Raw genomic sequence first — 13978 nt, forward strand, 5'->3', positions numbered from 1 at the left:
GACTTCAGTGATGCCTAACACTCTTTGGCTCTGGGTGTTTAGGGCTTTGTCCTCGCAAGGATTTCTCTCTCAAAGGCTTCGAGGTGGGTTGCTCTGAAACGACAAAAGCCGTGCACTAACTCTGAGAAGCCACCAATTTATGGTGTAGGGGTGGGCTATTTATAGACACTGGGCAACCCGACCTGATTTGTCCAAAATGACCCTGGGTCACTAAGGAACTGACACGTGTTCCAACGGTCAGATTTCAAACACACGCGGCAACTTGACTTGGGTTACAAGTAAAGCAGACTCATCCAGCTCTGGATAAGATTTGCTCTCATTGTCTTTGCTCGAAGACTTAGGATTTGGTTGAGCATCGCTTTAGTCATTCTGACTTTGTTCACTTGGACCCCACTTAACAGTACGGTGGTTCCTATGACTCAACAAAGAAGAAAATGAAACTACGAAACAACTATGTCTTCGCGCTCCAAAGACTTCATGCGATGTCTTCTCATGTCATAGTCTTCAATGTGAATATCTTCACATACCACCATTATCTTCAATGTCTTCACACATTTTTAGGGGTCATCTCTGGTACGTAAACCGAATCAATGAGGGACTACTACCTATGTTATCCTGCAATTCTCACAAACACATTAGTCCCTCAACCAGATTTGTCATCAATACTCCAAAACCAACTAGGGGTGGCACTAGATGCACTTACAATCTCCTCCTTTTTGGTGATTGATGACAAACTGGTTGAAGTTTTCAGCGGGGATAAAAGTATGTGAAATTGTAAAGGATTAAGGGATTGTCTTCATAAGTAGCAAAAGGCTCCCCCTGAAGATGTGCATATAAGTATTTTGCTTTCGAATGCAAATGCACATGGCAGGTTGTACTTGTGGAGATCCTCTTCAACTTATGAAGACAATTCATCATGCATGTAGAGATATAACAAAGATAATGACATGCATAATGAAAAATGGATGTCTGCAAAATGACTTCGTGCGGAATTTATCGCCGCACATGTGGAATTTATTATCGCATAAAATAGTTAACAGAAAAGGTAGCAGACGACCATCAAGTTTAAGTGTTACAACTCAAAGAACCAAATGTATCAAAAGCAAGAGTTGTAAGCACTTGGCAAATGTAGCAAAAGTATAGCAACCACCCATATGGACCCGCTTGAAGACTATCAACTCATATGCTTCTCCCCCTTTTGTCAGTAATGACCAAAAAGGTTTGAAGACATAGAGCTTTCTACTCGTTCCCATGAGGAGTAGGCGAAGCAGCAGGGTCGTCGTTGAGGTTTGGTGGTGCAGAAGAACTTGGTGCAGTGTCGATACGCGCTGAAGTTGGAGGTGGTGAAGTAGCATCATCTTGGTCATCAATGACTCTGGCATTGACAGTTGCCGCTGAGGATGAGTAGTCAGAGTCTTCGAGTGAGGGAGTCCGATGCAAGTGAGCATTCCTTGGAGGAGTTGAGTCAAACTTGAATCTCTCCGTGAATCCATCGTCTTGAAGATCAGCTTCGGCAGTGAGCAATGTCAAGCTCTTCCACGACCTCCGATAGGTTTCATGAGTGACAAAGGCATTCTTGGTGGCAAGGTTGCGAATGCGAATGACATCCACTAAGAGGCTTTGCATTTGACGCTTGAGCTAGTCATGATGCTTATCCTATTTTTGATGCAAGGCGATGAGAAGCTCTCGGTCATTGAGAACACGAGATCGCTTCCGAGGCCTTTGAGCAATAGTTCTTTCAGTGGCTTCAGTATGGGCATGGTGAGGTGCACAAGGATTGCCAGCCAAAGGATAAACACGAGTGATGGTCTGAACTCCTTCAATGGGTTGGGTGAAACTTTGAGATTGACGTTGTGAAGATAAATTGGCTCCTTGGCAGGCTCTGGGTATATGGCTTCGACAGACAGATCAACCTCTGGCAAGAATATAAGATGATTGCGCGCAGAAGGCTGATAGTTGATAGCGGAGTGAAGCTTGATGAGGAGCATTACCCATGGAGCATAAAACTTCAGACCAAAGAGATCAGAGCCAGATGCAGCCAATTGACTGATGAAGAAGTCTTGAGCATTGAAGCTGATGCCATTGAAGATATACAAAACCAATGTTTTCATTGCTCCTTCAAGCTTTGCTGCAGAAGAATGTCCTTTTACAGGCCAGAGAGTTCGCCTGATAATATGATAAATAGTGTGGAGCAGATACTCTAGGTCTTCAACAAAGAACTCCTTAGGATATTCAGCGTCTTGTGGCAGTGGCTTCATCATGCTCAGCATTTGGCTCATGTTTGGCTCTGGCTTCTGGAAGATGCTCTCCAAGGCATTGAGGTGAAGCTGACAACCTGGTTCATAGTGTTCACCAGGAGTGGGCAGCACAGTAAGCTCAATGATGTCTTAGGCTTTGGCTTCATGGTGTACATCGCCTGTCATCCACTCAAGGATCCAAGTCTTCGGATCATTGTTGTAGCCGCGAATGTGGAGAGTTGCATAGAATTGCAGCAGAAGCTCTTCATTCCAATGCTCTTTATCGGTCACAAACTGTAGAAGGCCAGCATCTCTGAAGCAGTCAAGGGCTTCTTCTAGGCAGGGCAGGCCAGCCATGGCTTTGCAGTCTAGATGCATATGAGGAAAAATGCGCCCCTGATTGTATAGTATGCAGGAATAGTAACTGCGCTGCTGATAACTCCAGAACCTATCAGATGATATTCTTGGCTTGGAATATGGGTTCTTGGCGCTATCAAAGAAGGTGTTGTGTGATATGAAGCCATTCACATTGAATGATCCTGGTGAAGTTGCAGTACCTGGAAACCTTGGCAGCCTTGGCTTCGACTTCTAGACCTGAGACATGTGCTCTACATGATAGTCAAATTATGGACCGACAGCAGGTGGAGGAACCAGAATGGGCCAGAGGATGGTGGTAAGTTGACCTTAATAGAATGCTTGCTCAATGGTGTGTGGCCTGGGAGGTGGTACATGAGCAGATGCATTGTCTTCAAGCTGCGGATTTGCTTCAGGTGCAACATTGGCTTCAGGTGCATTCACTTCTGGCACCACATTAGCTTTAGGCGCCACATTAGCTTCGGCCATGACAATGTCATTGGCTTCAGTAGTGTTGTGGGTGGCCGCCTCAGTGTTTTCAACCTCCACTTGAGTAGCTGGAGAGTCGGGCACAGACTCGTTCTCCTCGAGAACAACTTCAGGGTTGGACGGGGGTGTAGCAACACGTTCTTCTTTTTCTCTTGGTTTTTCTTGTTCATCGGCTGATACAGCCGGAATGTCTTCGGCAGCTTTTGCTTCGGACCCAGAGACGTTCACAGTTGGAGTGGCTTCAGGGAACACTTGTCGTGCCACTGAGTTATGTTGCTCTTCTCCTTTTGGAACGCTCGACAGAGTGACTTGTGGCCTTGGTCCTTTGTGAAGCCTACGGAGTGCGGGCGGCGCCTTTGGAGAGGGAGTCGGCTGGACCGCAAAGTCATCATCTTCAAGCACCAGAGTGGTGACTTGAGGTGGGGGAGTACTTGGGGATTCCTGACGGGGGGAGTCTTGAGGGCGATCAACCCATGAATCATCCTGAGCAATTGGCGTCAAAGGACGACCAATGCTGCTCGTTGTTCGTGAGAACAGGCGATGATGCCATGTTGTGCTCGATCTGAGGAAGGACTTCATCATCTTCTACATTGTCTTGGGGACCAATGTCTTCAGCTGCAGTGGGGTCGACAGTTGGAATGTCTTCAGCTTCAGGAGCCTCTGTGGAAGCAGGCTCATGAACTATCAACTGATGCTCATGGTGTTATGATGCAGGGCGAGCAACTGAGATTGGCTCGACGACCATGGGCTCTGTGGGAGCAGCCTGATCTTTCTTCTTTGTCTTCCTTTTCTTGGTCGGTGGAGCATCGTCAGTGGTGTTCTTGGTCTTGCGCTTTCGGGCTTCGGCTTCAGCTGCCCTTGTCTTCTTCAGTTCTGAAGCAGTTGTGGGGACCTTAGGCTTCGAGCCTGTCATGCTGGCGGGGAAGACAATGCGAGGTTCTTCCTGCCTTGATGCTTCAGCTTGGGCCATAGCAGGCTCCTTCTTCTTCTTTGCAGCCATTCTGGGGTCGATGCCAGGGCGCCCCAAAGCCTTGCGCTTTTCAGCTTCATCGTGAGCTTGAACACTTTTCTCCGCAAAATACTTCATTCTCTCTCTTGAAACTTTTGCTTCCTGGCGTTTCTGGTGAAACTGCTCCTTGAGCTCATGCAGCGTCTGCTTGAAGCTTTGAACATCAGCCACACTGAGGTTAGCCATATTCTTCTTGAACTGAGCCTTCTCATAATCAATCTTGTTCTTCAGTTCAACAATCTTCTAAGCCAGAGCCAGCTCAGTAGCAATGGCACTGTGGAAAGAGACACTGATGCCAATTGGAAGCTCAAGGTCATCGAGGTTGATGTTGGGGTTTTCAAACCATTCATCAATGAAGTTATTTAAGATATCCACATCAAACAGGGGTAGATCATTGAAGATCTCTGCCTCTTCCTTGCTCTTTATCAGTAGCTCAAGAGCGTCATCGCCAAGATCGTCGTCACTTGACAGATCAATGGCTTCATTCTCGTTCCTCAGAACGGCAACTGGGGTCAGTGCTTGACCGGAAATCTGGATGGGCTTCTTCTTCTTCTCAGTCTTGGAGATGCGAGAGAGATCTTCCGACTGCACACTGACTTCAGGAGGTGCAGTGGCCAGAGGCTTCGCACGCGAAGCTTTTGGTGCAGTGGAGGGCTTTGAAGCCTTTGGTTTCTTCTGCTTCTGAGGCTTGGGAGGAGCAGACGCTTCATCAGAATCAGCGTCATCTGCAGAGTGCTCCACGGAGGCCCCCTGAACAGCAATGTGAGTGAGGAGACCGTCGAGGTTGTAGAAAGGCCCGATGATATTGGGTTCGGCATCACGAGTGCCATCGGCACGAGGAGCAGATGGACCCGGGTTGAAGTCTAGACCAAGGTCCTTCTTGTTCTTCTTTGCAGACTCCTTGGCAAACTAGAAGTTTTGCTTAAAGAGATTGTCTTCACGACACCATAACAGAGAGGATGGGTCGGCATTAGCAGGCTGAGGTCCACGGACCATGCAAGGGTAGAAGCCTTGAGAAATGGCTTCGAACTTGGACTTGGGCTGAAGACCTTTGTATATAATATCTCCCCAGGGGCTCTTGATGGCATTCTTTTCAGCATATTCGTCAGTGACAAATTTGTACTTGAACCATTCCTCTGCCCAATGTCTTTGAATCCATTGGATTCGGTTCTTGTGTTCACCATAGGTCTCTTCAGGATCTGACTTGTATAGCTCATAGAGATCTGGTGGCAGGTCCTTAGTTGTGTTCCCACGGAGCTGCCTGCCGCCCTTCCTGACTGACTTCTCTGTTGCCATGAAGTTCAGACTGAATGGCTTCAGAACTTGCAAAGGCTTCCGTCTGCTGGTCAGACAGGAACTGGCTTCGGGAGAATTGATGTGATGCTGTAAGAATTCTGCAAATGAATGCATACTATGAGAACCAAGGGATTCTTCCACGGACATGTACATGTGACAGCATTAGAGATGTGAGGGAAGGGGAAGAGGTCATATGCATTCTCAGAAGATTTTGAAGATAAATCAGTTTAGAAGACATTGACCTCATAGCGCGAAGACATTCACTTATATGATGAGAGTTGGTTCTAGATTTGTACGAATCCAAGAATAAGTACAAGTGAGGAATCTAACTGTGTGTGAAGCATAAGTGAATATAGTAGGCATGTTATGAGATGCAGAACAGGATAGATCCAAATTTGTAGGGACAGAAACCACTTGTGGTTGAAAGGGATGATAACATGCAGAACATGATAGATCCAAATTTGTAGGGACAGAAACCACTTGTGGTTGAAAGGGATGATAACATGCAGAACAGGATAGATCCAAATTTGTAGGGACAGAAACCACTTGTGGTTGAAAGGGATGAATCTACCAGATCAAAAGGACAGTAAAAAGGATGTTTTATTTACCACACGAAGAACTGCTAGACGGAGTAGAAGATGAGGCCGAGCAGTTTGATCTTCCGTGCCCTAACTTGGCGACGGAGGACACCTATGGTGACGGCGGAGAAGACGATGTCCGCGATCGGCGTGAGGACGGCATCGGTGAGGTCGCGGCAGCTAATCGCTTTGTTGCCGGCATCGTCGAGAGCTAGCGGTGGTGCTAGGGTTTGTGTGAGAAGGAGAGGTGGAAGAAGAGATAATGACTGGGGTGTGGTGTGTATTTATAAGGACAGGGACGTCACAGCGTTATTACGCAGGTGCCCCTGGCGGTTCACATCTGAGGGACACATGGCGAACATGCAACACATTGGAAGCTGTTCCATGTTCCCACGCACGCCTGGATTGTCGGGTGGTCGTTCCCGCTTCTCTGGGTTTCGGGAAATAAGGATTGAGCATTTAAAACAGATTTAATGTTTGTTTCTGTATCTTCTGCTGACAAGGACGCAGAGAAGACATTCGACAGTTTCAATAGAATGCATATGATTTGGATAGATAGATTTGAGAAGGGAGCATAGAGAGGTTAGGGTCCGATCACATTCACTTAGTTAAAAAGATTCAAACGAGAAGACATAGCTATAAGTGAATGCTGTAGAGGACAGAACACTAACATATGTAAGTATCAGAATATGTCCAAATCAACATTGTGAAGATAAACATGGAGTCATGTCAATATTGAAGACAAACCAAATGCGAAGACTTTGCAAATGTAACACCAACAGAAAACACTCCAAACAAAAGTTTGGTGGTGGCATTACCCATCGTATAGGAAGTATTAGACCCAGACACGGCGCACAATTATCGTGGCGCTCCGAAGTCAAATTCCGCATTAATGTATTCCCACTTAGAGTGTAAGTCTTCATTAATTGAAGATATATGTTACTTCGTGTGTTGCACATCTAAGTCATCAACATGCATAAGTGTTAGGATGTGTGCCTAATCACAGGACATTTGAGGATTCCAAGATATTTAGCTCACACCGCAACTTGCAAAACCTTTTCTCATCCAAGGGCTTTGTGAAGATATCTGCCAGTTGCTCTTCAGTGTTGACGTGAATGATATCAATATCTTCCTTCATGACATGATCTCTGAGAAAGTGATGATGAATTTCAATGGGCTTTGTCTTTGAGTGCTGAACTGGGTTGTTGGCAATCTTGATGGCGCTTTGATTGTCGCAGTAGAGTGGTACTTGCTTCAGATGGATGCCAAAGTCTTCGAGTGTTTGCTTCATCCATAGAAGCTGAGCGCAGCAAGATCCAGCAGCAATGTATTCAGATTTAGCAGTGAAGAGAGATACACAGTTCTGCTTCTTTGAAGACCAACAAACAAGTGATTGTCCCAGAAAGTGACATGTGCCTGATGTAGACTTGCGATCCACCTTGTCACCGTCATAATCAGCATCCGAGAATCCAACTAGATCAAACTCTGAGCCCTTTGGATACCATAATCCTAGTGTTGGGGTGTAAGCCAAATATCGAAGAATTCGCTTCACAACTAAGTGATGCGATTCCTTTGGTTCCACTTGGAATCAGGTACACATGCAAACACTAAGCATTATATCTGGCCTAGATGCACATAAGTAAAGTAAAGAACCAATCATGGAGCGGTATACCTTTTGATCGAACTCTTTACCATTGGCATCAGGACCCAGATGATTCTTGGTTGACATTGGCGTCGTGTAACCTTTGCAGTCTTGCATTCCAAACTTATTCAGGCAGTCTTTGAGGTATTTCTCTTGAGATATGAAGATGTCGATGCTTTGCTGACGTATTTGAAGACCAAGGAAGAACTTCAGCTCACCCATCATGGACATTTGATATTGCTCTTGCATCATGTGTCCAAACTCATCACTGTATTTTTGATTAGTGCAGCCGAAGATAATGTCATCCACATATATATGGCACACAAACAGTTCACCATCATATGTCTTCATGAAGAGTGTGGGATCCAGGGAACCAGGTTTGAAGCCTTTGCTCTTCAGGAAGTCTTTGAGTGTGTCATACCAAGCACGAGGGGCTTGTTTGAGGCCATACAGTGCCTTGTTGAGCTTGTAAACCATGTCGGGATGTTTTGGATCTTCAAAGCCAGGTGGTTGTGCAACATACACTTCTTCTTAAATCTTGCCATTGAGAAAGGCACTCTTCAAATCCATTTGATACAGAAGGATGTTATGATGATTTGCGTAGGCTAGCAGTATGCGAATGGCTTCAAGCCTAGCCACGGGAGCAAATGTTTCATCGAAGTTGATCCCTTCAACTTGAGTGTATCCTTGAGCAACAAGACGAGCCTTGTTTCTGACAACTTGACCATGCTCATCTTGCTTGTTGCGATATATCCATTTAGTGCCTATGATATTGTGTTTACGAGGATCAGGACACTTGACCAATTCCCACACATTGTTCAACTCGAACTGTTGAAGCTCTTCTTGCATAGCTTGAATCCACTCAGGTTCCATGAAGGCTTCAGCAACTTTCTTGGGTTCAGATATTGAGACAAATGCAAAGTGCCCACGGAAAATTGCTAGATGTGTTGCTCTTGAACGAGTGAGTGGACCAGGTGCATTGATGTCATCAATTATCTTCTCAATCTGTACTTCATTTGCAACACGAGGATGAACTGGACGAAGACTTTTCTCTTGCTGATCATTGTCTTCATCTTCAGCATTGGCTTCAGGCTGAGCAGAGTCTTCAGGTTGATTTGGTGCAGAAATGATAAGTTCCTCTTCAGCCTGTGCCTCTGAAGGTATGATTTCTCTAGTACCCATAAGCTTGATGGATTCCCTAGGTGGAACTTCATCTAGCACATTTGGCAGGTGCTCTCTTTGCGAGCCGTTAGTCTCATCGAACCGCACATCGTTTCAACCACTTTATAGTGAAAGAGGTTGAAGACTCTGTAGGAGTGTGAATCCTTTCCGTAACCAAGCATAAAACCTTCATGTGCTTTCGGTGAAAAATTTGAAGTGTGATGTGGATCCTTGATCCAGCATCTGGCACCAAATACTCTGAAGTAACTTACATTTGGCTTCTTACCAGTCAGTAGCTCATATGATGTCTTCTCTAGAAGCTTGTGAAGATAAACACGGTTGATGACATGGCATGTAGTATCAATAGCTTCAGGCCAGAACTTTCTTGGAGTCTTGTACTCATCAAGCATCGTCCTAGCCATCTCAATGAGTGTTCTGTTCTTACGCTCCACAATGCCATTCTGCCGCGGCATGTCTGGAGCTGAGAACTCATGAGTGATGCCCAATGTATCAAGATAAGTGTCGAGGCTGGTGTTCTTGAATTATGTGCCATTATCACTTCTGATATGCTTGATCTTGACGCCATAGTTGTTCATGGCATGGTTGGTGAAGCGTCTAAAGACATCTTGCACTTCAGTCTTGTAGAGAATTATATGCACCCATGTATATCTTGAATAATCATCAACAACGACGAAGCCATAGAGACAAGCAGTAGTAGTGAGAGTAGAGTAGTGAGTAGGACCGAATAGGTCCATGTGTAGCAGTTCGAAGGGTTGAGTTGTAGTCATAATTGTCTTCGAGGGATGCTTGGCCCTCGTCATCTTTCCAGCTTCACAGGCACCGCATAAGTGATCCTTCTTGAACTTGACGCCCTCGATGCCTATGACGTGCTTCTTCTTTGCGAGAGTATGCAAGTTCCTCATGCCAGCATGCCCTAGCCTCCGATGCCAGAGCCAGCACTCTGAAGCTTTTGCCAGAAGACATACAGCAAGTTGTGGTCCTGCTGAGAAATCTACCATGTACAAATCATCTTTCCAATACCCTTCAAAGACTAGAGACTTGTCAGATTCCATTAGAACAAGGCAACGATATTTTCCAAATATCACAATCATGTTCAAATCGCAAAGCATTGAGACAAACATTAAGTTGAAACCAAGGGATTCAACAAGCATCACTTTATCCATGTGCTGATCCTTTGAGATTGCAACTCTACCTAGACCCAATACCTTGCTTTTACCAGTGTCAGCAAATGTGATGTGAGTCTTGTCAGATGGACATAAGGTGGAGTCCATGAGAAGACTTCGATCACCAGTCATATGATTAGTGCATCCACTATCAATAAACCATTCTGAAGCAGCTGGTGTCATACCCTACAGAGCAGTTAGGGGGATAGGCTTCACGAAGAGTATTCTGAAGCATAAACATTTGACGAGCAAGTGGATTATGAAAGCTCAGACCCAGGTTAGAACTGGTAGGATGCATGTCAAGCGACTCAGGAACAAAATACATAATAAGATCATTTGGGCATTTTATCTTGTGCCCCACAAGATGTTCTAGGTCCCCGGCAATAGCATCTGACGCATTTGATTTCAGGCTGGAGACCTTTCCCTGCAAAAGAGAGTTAAGTCTTCTAAACCACCCACATCTTCAGGGGTGGCTTCGAAGCAATGAGTCTAAGTGCAGCATCTGAGAACTTCGGCTTTGGAGCCCTAGCAAATAGCCTTGCAGAAGGCGAATAGTACTCATATGAATAGGCAGAGTAGTTCTTGGTCTTATGAGCATGGCGGTTTGATAAAACATGCTCATATTCATAGGCCTGAGTATGGTTTCCCTGCAAAACATTGGTGTTAGGGTGACTTAGGTGAGTCATGTGTCTGTATGAAGCCTTTGGACCATATGAAGCCTTTGGTCTGGGGTTTGTCTTCTTCCTTTGAAGATAATCATATGAAAGCTTTTCATGAGTTATTGAGAGTGTTTCATGACGACTTTCAAGTTCCTCATACTTAACATGAAGATTTTTTATGTCTTCAATTAAGGACTTAGATCGGGTCATTTCCACGTCCAACAGGTCATCGCTTTTGTCTAACAGTTTTTGAATATGTTTCATAGCTTTCTGTTGTTCAGTTGCAATTTTAGCAAGTGTTTTGTAGCTGGGTTTGGATTCACAATCAGTCATCTTCACTTGATGTTTGAAAGTAAGCATCGCGTGAGTTTACCTTGGCATCACGTGCCATGAAGCAGTAGGTGGGAGCGGAGTCGTCCTTGTCCTTAGCATCAGCGTAGGTGACGGAGCCATTGTCTTCAGTGTTGAAGATGGACTTGGCAACATAGGTTGTAGCTAAAGCTAGACTTGCAACGCCAGAGTCGGACTCCTCCTCAGACTCCACCTCCGCCTCCTCAGAAGCAGACTCCTCCTCTGAATCCATCTCCTTTCCAACAAAACCATGAGCCTTGCCAGATGAGCTCCTCTTGTGTGATGAAGACTTTGATGAAGACTTGGAAGAAGACTTTGAGGATTTCTTCGTCTTCTTGTCATCATAATCATATTCCTTGCTCTTCTTCTTCTTCTTCTTGTTTTCATTGTCCCACTGCGGACACTCAGAGATGAAGTGACCAGGTTTCTTGCACTTGTGGCATGTTCTCTTCTTGTGGTCATGAGTAGAAGCTTCATCATTTCTTGAGCTGGATCGTGAAGACTTTCTGAAGCCTTTCTTCTTGGTGAATTTCTGAAACTTCTTCACAAGCATAGCAAGCTCCTTTCCAATGTCTTCAGGATCATCAGAACTGCAGTCAGATTCTTCTTCAGATGAGGAAGCAGCTTTTGCCTTCAAAGCGTGAGTTCGGCCATAGTTGGGACAATAGATATCTCTTTTCTCAGATAGCTGAAACTCATGTGTGTTGAGCCTCTCAACTATGTCAGACGGATCGAGTGTCTTGAAGTCGGGGCATTCTTGAATCATCGGGGCTAGGGTGTCAAACGAGCTGTCAAGTGATCTCAGGAGTGTCTTGATGATTTCATGCTTGGTGATCTCAGTGGCGCCGAGAGCATGAAGCTCATTTGTGATGTCAGTGAGACGATCAAACGTGAGGTGGACATTCTCATTGTCGTTTCTCTTGAAGCGGTTGACGAGGTTGCGAAGGACATTGATCCTTTGATCTCTCTGGGTTGAGACACCTTCGTTGACCTTGGAGAGCCAGTCCCAGACTAGCTTCGACGTTTCCAGAGCACTCACACAGCCATACTGTCCTTTGGTCAGATGACCACAGATGATGTTCTTGGAAGTAGAATCCAGTTGAATGAACTTCTTGACATCAGCTGTGGTGACGCCTTTACCAGCCTTGGGAACGCCATTCTTGACGACATACCATAGATCAACATCAATGGCTTCAAGATGCATGCGCATCTTATTCTTCCAGTAGGGGTAATCAGTGTCATCGAAGACAGGGCACGCAGCGGAGACTTTGATTATCCCTGCAGTCGACATAGCCAAAACTTCAGGTGGTTAAACTGAATCACACAGAACAAGGGAGTACCCTGCTCTGATACCAATTGAAAGTGCTAGTTATCAACTAGAGAAGGATGAATAGGCGATTTTTATGAAAGTCTTCAAAACATGAAAGTTCGAAGACAAACGATAGAAATGAACCTATTAACATGCAGCAGAAGGTAGACTACACTAGGTCAGACATAGTCAAGTATTCAATGAAGTGAAAGCACAAAGACTATTAGCAGCTAGGCAGTATGGATCAGGATGGAAGATAGTATAAAGCCAATCAGAACAAGTAGTTACACGGTGAAATCAAACAGATGATGCAAGCAGCCAATGACTTCACGAAGACAAACTGTAAGCAAAGAGAAGGAAGAGATATAACCAGTTGCTTGGTGAAGACAAAGGATTTGTTGGACCAGTTTCAGTTGTTGTGACAACTGTACGTCTGGTTAGGGAGGCTGAGATTCAACTCAAAAGACCGTGTCTTCACCTTATTCCCTTTGAGCTAAGGACACCCAGTCCTCGCCCAATCACTCAGGTAAGTCTTCAAGGTAGACTTCCAAACCTTCACAGACTTCGTTCACCAGCGATCCACAATGACTCTTGGATGCTCAGAACGCGACGCCTAACCGGCTGGAGGATTCACAGTCCTCAAGTGTAACAAGTCTTCAGATCACACAAACAGAAAGACTTCGATGATGCCTAACACTCTTTGGCTCTATGTGTTTAGGGCTTTGTCCTCTCAAGGATTTCTCTCTCAAAGGCTTCGAGGTGGGTTGCTCTCAAACGACAAAAGCCGTGCACTAACTCTGAGCAGTCACCAATTTATGGTGTAGGGGTGGGCTATTTATAGCCACTAGGCAATCCGACCTGATTTGTCCGAAATGATCCTGGGTCACTAAGGAACTGACACGTGTTCCAACAGTCAGATTTCAAACACACGCGACAGCTTGACTTGGGCTACAAGTAAAGCAGACTCATCCAGCTCTGGATAAGATTTGCTCTCATTGTCTTCACTCGAAGACTTAGGATTTGGTTGAGCATCACTTTAGTCATTCTGACTTTGTTCACTTGGAGCCCACTTAACAGTACGGTGGTTCCTATGACTCAACAAGGAAGAAAATGAAACTATGAAACAACTATGTCTTCGCGCTCCAAAGACTTCATGTAATGTCTTCTCATGTCATAGTCTTCAATGTGAATATCTTCACATACCACCATTATCTTCAATGTCTTCACACATTTTTAGGGGTCATCTCCGGTAGGTAAACCGAATCAATGAGGGACTGCTACCTGTGTTATCCTGCAATTCTCACAAACACATTAGTCCCTCAACCAGATTTGTCGTCAATACTCCAAAACCAATTAGGGGTGGAACTAGATGCACTTACAATAGTGGCATTTGTCCTCTTCCCAAATGAAGGCGGGAAGGGATCCCAAAACGGCCAAATTTAAAGGGAGACAACTAGTACATGCTATCTTGACAAAAGTGGTCTTCGCCTACAAAAGTCACTAGTGATGACGCCACGGTGGGCTCGGTGATGACCTCCGTCCTGCCGTCCTGGCGGCTTGGTCTTGTTGCACCGGAATGAAAACCTTTGCTTGATTCCTCGGGGCTCCGTGCCCATGCTTGCCTCCTTAGCACCAAAGAGGAAACTGATACGCTACGCCCGCTGGCGCCCGCCTGGCCTTGGTCGTCATGGCTCACGTCATCTGAACCT

This window comes from Triticum urartu, chromosome 3, assembly GCF_003073215.2.
Source record: "Triticum urartu cultivar G1812 chromosome 3, Tu2.1, whole genome shotgun sequence".
NCBI classification, from domain to species: Eukaryota; Viridiplantae; Streptophyta; class Magnoliopsida; order Poales; family Poaceae; genus Triticum; species Triticum urartu.